The sequence below is a fragment of the Ochlerotatus camptorhynchus genome, unplaced genomic scaffold, assembly GCF_037179485.1.
Source record: "Ochlerotatus camptorhynchus isolate MF236.1 unplaced genomic scaffold, CSIRO-AGI_Acam_v1.1 ptg000556l, whole genome shotgun sequence".
NCBI lineage: Eukaryota > Metazoa > Arthropoda > Insecta > Diptera > Culicidae > Ochlerotatus > Ochlerotatus camptorhynchus.
Genome location: NW_027041039.1, coordinates 1260421 through 1269249, shown reverse-complemented (window position 1 = coordinate 1269249; position 8829 = coordinate 1260421). Strand labels below are relative to the sequence as shown.

Sequence of the window (8829 nt, the reverse complement as noted above, 5' to 3'; positions counted from 1 at the left end):
GAACATGTATTTCACGGTCACTTTAAATTAGGTGGTAGTACCGCCATCTGTGGCGTGCAAAGTCGATTCCCTGTTGAGCATACTACTGATGACAGTGGGCGCAATAAATGGTGGTAGTGTCTTAGTGACGATAATGTCCCACATAATGTGGTGAGGTCACATGAAGCTCTACGGATTCATTTAATAATTCAGGACTTTATAGAGAACGTAGATCATCATGATAAAAAATCTGCGATTATTTGGAGATTCCAAAATAGGTTGTAATAACAAATAAATATCTCTCATTATATTATGAGGATGCACGAAGATGTAAGGGTTCAAAACTTTAGTTGGGACATCATAAAATACCTTGTTGAATCTATAGAACATCAAGATCAGAGCTGGTGGATGATTTGTAGAATCGAAGATATTTTGTTAACACACCTTTAAATGATTTTCATTGATTTAGTCGAGACATAGAGCAAAATTTCGTTGATCAGGTATAACTTTAAGATCTATAATCTAAGGCGATTTGGAGATCTTATTATTTTGCACATGCAGTTTTGAATTTTATGCTCACATCAAGGTCTACGAGCATTTTTGAATATACATCTATGGATTAAACATCAGTTGAACCTGAAAATATGGAGATCATAACTCCTGAATAATTTTGACGTCCTTCTTTCCGATAATTTTTATATTTTAGTAAATTGTACAATTAACAGGGTAGATGCCGGCTTAAATGAATAGCAAAATAAAAAAAAATGCTAGGAAATATTCATAACATACAAGCAATTGAGGCAATCAGTGAAGACGAAAGATATGAAGAAAATTGAACGCATAAATCCAGTTAGAAATAAAAAACTTCTAAATAGCTGAACTTGCTCGAGTTTTGAGCAGAAGTATAAACCATGGATCAAATGTTTAAGCTCGACTTTTTTTTTCGGTAACGGATGAAATCCGGCGGATAATGCCAAGCGATGATGTGATGATGACGATATTACTGGCACGACTGACGACGATGCTGCTGCTGCTGTGCTGAGATGATGGTGTGTAGGTACCGGACTGACTGAGCTTTGAAAGGTTGGGATGAGATGTGACAATAGCATTCTAGAAGTTCTGTATTCCGAAGTCGCTGCGCCACCACTTGTTGGATCCATTCCGTTCGTATATTCGTGTATTTAACGCGGTGGCTGCCCCATACCGCCCAGGATGGCCCGCATGAACCGGGATGAAATAAATGGATCCGGCTGGTGGTGATGCGTAATTGTGCTGAGCCTTAGATTGAACGAACCAAATGCAAGAAAGGAAGTTGATGGTAGACCTTCCAGTTAAACGAACTGTGGTTCATGAATTTTCACGAGCGCTTTATGTGGTGTGAAAGCAATTCTGGATTTTCCCTGTCGGAATTCTTCGGCTGTGAATCGGGAGACGGAAAAGCGAATGTGAGCGAGATGGTTATATGCTCACGAGTGGGATGAATTTTCACGGCTTTCCTGACGGAGGTAAGAGTTTTCCACCGCACTTGGAGGCTGTTTCAGTACGAGACCAGATCTCGTCTTCGCAGGCTGTATTTGGCAGCAGGCTCTCGAGGACCAAGTTGAGATCTGGAAGAAGACACTTGGGACTCTGTGCTGTGTACAGACTTCAGGAGTGAGTGAAAGTGTGTGCGTGGTGATTGTGGTGCTAGTGATAGTGTAGTGTGCGGTTCCAAGAGCGAAACGGTGTGGTACAAGATTCTGGAGTGGCCAAGCGATTTTCCTTCTCGGTAGCCGTAGCCGTTGCTGAAATTAGTGTTGGCAAAGAGGTGGAAGTAAATGGTTGTGTCTTGATTCTTCGGAGCAGGTTGCAGTACGGCTGAAAAGGTATAGTGAGCTGACGAACAGTGATGGATCGTTTGATGTGAAAAATTGCTCGAATCGTTGGAAAAGTGTTACATTACACCGATGCGAACGATGCGTGGGAACATGTGTGTGCACTGGCCTGTGAAATTCAATAAGCCGATTGAACCGAACGGATGCACAATAAAATTGATAAACGATTTCGAGAGTCCCGTCGGTCCAAAAGAGCACTTTATGAAGCGTGTATGGTTACAAACAGTGGCAGCGAATGATTAATACGACTCTCTGGGTTCTCATATCGGTGCGTGTTGGGCAAATATGCTGTTGAACTCGGATGAAATAGATCTTCTCTTCTTTTGTTCCTCCCTTTGACTAGTAGCTATTTGACCGCGTGCAGAAAATTAACGTATAGATCGTAATAGCGTGGAAATAAAGCACTGTTTACAATTTCACGGAAAGCCGTTCGAACTTTCAGACGGAAATAAATGCCTGGGCTACAGGATGATGAGCAACCGCCGAGCAGGTGTAGGTTGTAAGCACGTAATATAATAGTTCTATTTGAAGATGAGTTTAATTAAATAGTTCACCGGGAATAAGATATGATTAGTTTGACGTTAAAAATATGATGAGCACACAAAATCTTGACGAACTTTATTCATTCCTAAAACCCATATGAACATTATTTCAATTTGTATTAGAAGATTGTCTAATCCTCAGAAATAGAATGTATGAACTTTTCGAAAAAAAAGTTGTATGTTTCACAACCAAGAGAAAATTTAAAAAAAATTATGGTTCTAGTACTTATTTCAGTGGAAATCCGCCACTTGTTTGAGAAATTTTACGCTTACTAAACGACAAATCCATTAAAAGTCCTCTGTCCATGTTTCTCACGAGGTAGTACCGTAAACGGGGTTTGAGCTGATGATTTTTCCTACATACCTGAATACTGTCCCACGAATATGTTCTATGCGACACAAATGCCACTGAAACCAATACACAATGGTCTCAACGCCGTATTCAGGAAGACAAGCATGTTTGCGCTAAACCATTAATTTTAGGAAAATGGTGCCTTCGGGAAAGTTTTTATATATTTTTGGGGCGATATTTTCAAAATGAAAACCTTTTAGTTTTTTAAATGGACCAGTGTACTTTGTCGCAGAACAATTTATTTGAAGCAATTTTGCTGAAGATTCAAATTGCCTATCTTTAATGGTTCTTATTTTGTACTGGTTTTAAAAAGGTCACTTAGGGTACAATCTGAAAATCGGATTTTTTAATTAACTTTTTATTCATTGTATTCTCGCAAATGATGTGTTAGACACTTTTAGAACTTTTGATGGCGCCTAATTTGGCTGAAGCAAGCAACCTGACCAGAAAGAAATAACTAAATTATAATATAATTGTATCAACTTCCGCCATTAATGACACATGTTGCTATAATCATGTTTCAGGCGAGGTTTCAGGGTACTATGTGAAAAAATCATCAAAGCAGTTGAAAAAAAATATACAACATTTTGTTAAAATTAAAATCGAGGGGCGGGACAAAAGTTTGTTTTGAGGTTATCCAATCCCGTGCAAAATAAAACTCAATATTTTGGTACAACTTTCTCCAAAAAAAATCACAAAAATTTGGTAATGTTTTCGAAGAATTTTATAGGCAAAATTATGTTTCGGGATGATAAATAATAACATTTGTATCAAATTTGGGTGCGTACAACAAGAAACATTCAATAGTGAGGGGGTAATTTTATTTCAGGGCATGATTGCGTTTTTCTTCAAGATGATTTTAGGAGTATCAGGCGCTTTAGATATGTCATCAGGAAGCTGGAATTGGCTAGTGGGGCAAAAGTTCGAGCAGCGGGGAAACGCTTCGAGTCATGTCTCAAACCCATGTAATCATTCATAAATGTCTAAAACGCATTTACTCTAAAAATGGAGCAGAATGTGACAAAAGCCTCGAAAAAATGGTGACCCTATGTTATTTATTGTGAAAACCACTATATTCGAGTTAATTTTGTTGTTCGCCATGTTTTGACAATATCTGGGCACAAATATGTGATTGCATTATCTCCTTCACACCATCACGGAGCATTTAAAAATATCTAGTGGCAAAACTTCTCAAAAACTGCCATTATGTTTGCGAATTTTTGATCAAATATGAAGTTGTAAACCTTGAATCAGGGATCATGTGTATGGAATTAGTTTGATTTCAAATGTTTGGAGTTTTGAGACATGTTAATTTTTCAGCTAAGGTTGAACTTTTGTCCTACCTTACTCTAACGAAATTTTAATAAAATTTGTTAGATTAAGAAAAGATGTAAAAATTGAACTTTAAGCTTTGACAAGCTGTCACAAGGTGTAAGAAACACCTTGGAAGTTATAAGGAAGAAGTGGTGGTTTATTTTTGGATCGCCGATTAGGTTTACTATCAAATCTGATTTTATGTGATTTATATTTGATCTTCTCTTATTATTATTTCTTCAAATATGTTTTCCTTGATTTGTTTTCCGTCGACCTTCCGTTCTGAGCACCAATGCTACCGACGCCAGGGAGGCACCCAACTAACAATTTTCGCAATGTAAAGGCTTTACTCATTTCATTTATACAGCCTTAAGCTGTATTCAAACGTTATACGATATGAGGCTACCTTTACTCAACCTCTATAAAAGCAAATCTGGCAAACTTAGTCAGCTACTTATGGCTGTTGGGACGGTTGGAACAAGCTCTTATTGCATTTCCATTTACGCTTCTATACAGCTGTTATACTGCTGTTTAGTTGTGTGCAAACTTGAAAGGCGCTTATTCAACCTTTTCCCGGTCATCCAATAATAACTACACAGCTTTCTCTTGAAGCCGGGTTAAATATTATTAACGCTTTTTTTGTTGGAGGAATTGATTGAGTTTATTTTGCTGTGAGAATCAAATTAATCGAAATTAGTTATAAGCACACCACCAAATTATTTACCCTGCACCGGAATTTGGAATCGAACTCGAGACGACCGTATTGGCAAACCTTGACACTACCAACTTCGCTTCGCCAACACTTTTAACTAACGTAAACAAATATAGATGACATTCTAAAATAATACCGTTGAGTAGCGGCTTTATAATAGTGCACATGAATCACTTTTCTCGACTAGTTACTTCAGCTTTGTAAAGGAGCAGAGTAAAGGTTGTAAAACTGCACACGTCTAAAAATAAACCTAGTTGGCTGTAAAAATGCTTCCAAAGTAGCGCTAAGTTATAAGCTGAGTACAGCTTGTTTAGTTGTTGAAAAAGCACTTTTGATGTTTATGTTATGCATTATATATGCAGCTACAAGTTGAAAATTGATTCATATTTGCACAGAAGTGGTATTAGCGTTTATTGGCTGCTGTTTTTCAGTGCGACTGATAAATTGAATAATGGTTGTGAAAAAGTTGAGTAAACTTTCTCCAAAACTATTTTGCTAGCTTCTGCTTGTAGCTGTATCTGCAGCTTTTATTCAGCTACTTTACAGCACAATACTGGAAAAGTTGGCTTATAAAGCTGAAAATGTTAGTTAGGCAGCTCCCACACCAGGACCTTACCTATCGATCCATCAACTCATGAATCGGGGACCAACGGCTTTACTTCCCTTCCAAAGGAAGGCATGATCAGAGATGCTATGCCTCAGAACATCCCGAACATCCCGGCGGCGAATAAATACAGCGTATACCATAGTTTCAAATATTTCTTCGATTTTTTGTCCATCATGTCGTTATAAATAGGGAGCAAATTCCGTTATTTACGATCAGGATTTAAATCATGAGACAAATATCCGAGTTTATAGTTAAAACCCACCAAGACCGAAGCATACACAACGGCAAGGTTGCAAATACTCATTTCAGTTAAAACAATGTTGTTTTTAATTATGAACTAATTAGATGCTATGATCATATTTTGAATTGGTAAGATACAAGAAAGGTTGCAAAGAATGTGTTTGACATATTAAACCTGTTTATTTCACTTCATGAGAGTCACAATCAGCGATTTTTCACACACTCACTCACTCACTCACTCAGTCACTCAGCGATCAGCAGATTGTGACTCATAGAAAGAAAAATTGACAGGTTTTATGTTTTAACCCCTTCTTGTAAGTTACAAGCAAAACATGTCATCATACCATCTTCTGGTTTTATTGTTTCGAAAAAAACATTATTTTAGCTGAAATGAGTATTTGCAACCTTGCACAACGGTGTTTCGTGAAATATCACCAGGGTGTGATTTTTAAAATACAGAAAAGGATCGGAATCCTTCCAGATACGTTACTTGTATTTAATAATGGATCATATAATTCCAGCAGTTTAAATTAATATTTCTCATCATTCGAATTTTATCACCTAGGAGTATTGGGAATTTTTTTTTAGAATACCTGGTAGAAGGATGTTCCAAATCTGCTCGACAATATGATTAATTAAGATCCACACTAAATAGACACTTCCTGTTCTACATTACGGTGCTTCATTTTGAAAAAAAAGTGTTAAATTTATCATAGGCCAAACTCGAGTTTGATTCATAGCCCCAAAATATGAGTTTATGCAAAAAATGGTGAAGATTGATGAAGATTTAGAGGTAGGTTTCAACTTTGTATGGGAATTATTTTCGAAGAATTTAAAATTTCACTTATATCGCGTTAAATTTGGTTCTAATGCTGAAAAAATAATATGTGTTTGCTATGACAATAACCAACAATCGGTTAATTTGGCATAAATTCAAGTAATATAGAGAGTAAGTAGATTATGACCACCGGAGCCGGTATCCGGAACATCCGGTTTAAGTCATATGAAGCAAGAAACCATCAATTGTCCACAGTTATGTATTGATTGCACTATTTTTATGCATCTTAAGTCTGGTCCACTTAGAATTTGGGCACTTTATTCTATAGCAGCGCCTCTAGTGGTCGGATTTAGAATGTTTAGAAAGTGATTTGTTTTGAAAGTACACGTGTTTCAGTAGTGAAAGTTTTGTCTCAATACGTGCAGTACTAAAAAAGTTCTACTAGATGGAAGACGAGAAAATAAAATTGATCCTGCACACCCACAATGTTCTCAAGCGGTTTCGTTTTCGAGTGTGGTCCGGAAGGTTCAAAGCAAATGTCGTGCTGGAACATTGGATCGGCAGCTGAACTGGAAGGTGTTGAGGTTGATCAAGAGAAACCCAAAACCAGTGCGCAAAACATTCAGGTTCAATAAGTCATTTTCATATGAATATGAACTGCCAGCTGCCTCATCATTCACTGCCTCGTGAGAGTCTGAATGATTGAGATGAAAACGAGTCACTGACAGCCGAGCACTCAGTCAGTAGCTCAGTCAGCACGTTTATTCTTCGGTGATGGTACCCAATCCTTGTTTTGAATGACAGAGCGGAAATACCTCAATAAGGTGATCCAAGAGACGTTTATCAGTGAAACTGACAGCTAGAAATCTAGAGTGTGTGAGTGATCTGATGTTAATGGTGCTGAATGTAAACATAGACAAAGCAGAAATTAATATGAGAATAAACTGCCAGTTCTATCAAAGAATATTACTAAGAAGAAACAGGCAGGAGAAAAAAACATTCTATTTTAGTGTTTTCACGGTCCCTTTGATCCAATGAAGACCCCCCGTATGCAAGGTGTTTTTGTGGTTATGCTGCCCCTTCGGTAGAGTTGAAATCTTGCGCTTTTTTAATCAAAACAATCACACCAATCACATCAACGATGTCCTATTTTTTAATTACTCGATTAACAACTAATCACTTGTTTTTTGTTCGCTGTGCTGTCAGTTTTCCACCAATGTGAGTGCATAACATGTCTTAAACAATGGGTGACGATTCTCTGGAGAAGTTAATGCTTATATCGGCATGATGTCACCAATAACAAATATTTTACTTTTCGGTTCGGTAATCGATTAATCGATTATTCGAATAAAAATCGCACATCACTAGATGAATATGAAATGTCATTTCAAATATAAGGGCCATCCATAAATAATGAGACAAATTAAAAGGGACCGAGGCTAATCACAAATTACGTTCCCGGACGTTGATCGGTCAAAAGTTCTTGGTAAACAAAAAAGTCAGCTGATCGCAACTGTCTCGTGGATAGCCTTATTACATGCTGTGTGAGCGAAGGCAAGCGGTGTTAGTCTTGTTCGTGAGTGACTGAATGTTTGTGTTGGCTCTTTCATTGCCTCTTTCTTTACCGTTTGGTACAAACGGTCTGGACAGAGCAATGAATTGAATAGTGCAGTACTTTCACACTCAGCTTAAGTAGTCAATAATTTTACGTTATGCCCAGAACTCTCGAATTGGGACGTCGCAAAAAAAATAATAATACGGTAACAGCCGTAGTACCAACCGGTGGAAACTAACGATTTTAAGTTGGCTCACTACTTGACTAGCCTATTGGTCCCAAGCAAATCGATTAACGGACCCCATTCTAGTAAAAATTCTAGTACTACACTATGTTTGTTTTGATTCGCTATGAAAGTTTGACAGATAAAATGAGGGGTTCGTGGATTCTCCTATGTTTCGATGGGTGCATCGATTAGTTTGGGACCGAAGATAGAACTGAGCCAAAAAATTGAACACGTTTCTTCCGGACCTTCTGGTCTTAGAGTTAGCTCTATGGTACTACCATAGAGGTAACTCTAAGACCAGAAGGTCCCGAAGAAATGTGCTCAACTTTTTGGCTCAGTAGTCAAGTAGTGAGCCAACTTAAAATCGTTAGTTTCCACCGGTTGGTACTACGGCTGTTACCGTATTATAATTTTTTTGCGACGTCCCAATTCGAGAGTTCTGGGCATAGCGTAAAATTATTGACGCATATTGTCGGACTAGAATTTCGTCTAGAATGGGGTACGCTTATAGATGTACTTGAAACCAATAGGCTAGTCAATTAGTGAGCCAATTTAAAATCATTAGTTTCCATCGGTTGGTAGTACCGTCCGGAGGATCCGTCTGCGAACAGGTTACCGTTCATTCCGTGCCTCCAAGCAGCCGAGCCGGA

At 37.9% G+C, this 8829-nt stretch overlaps 1 protein-coding gene across 3 annotated transcripts in view; it reads left to right on the top strand.

The window, feature by feature from the left end:
* The first annotated feature begins 1534 nt into the window (after window positions 1-1534).
* The window catches only part of Vmat (Vesicular monoamine transporter), a 118375-nt gene continuing 111080 nt past the window's right edge, over window positions 1535-8829 (top strand). For all 3 annotated transcript variants that reach the window (XM_065236589.1, XM_065236587.1, XM_065236586.1), the window contains exon 1: window positions 1535-1844. The gene's annotated coding sequence lies outside the window, so the exon portion shown is untranslated. The remainder of the gene's footprint in view (window positions 1845-8829) is intronic.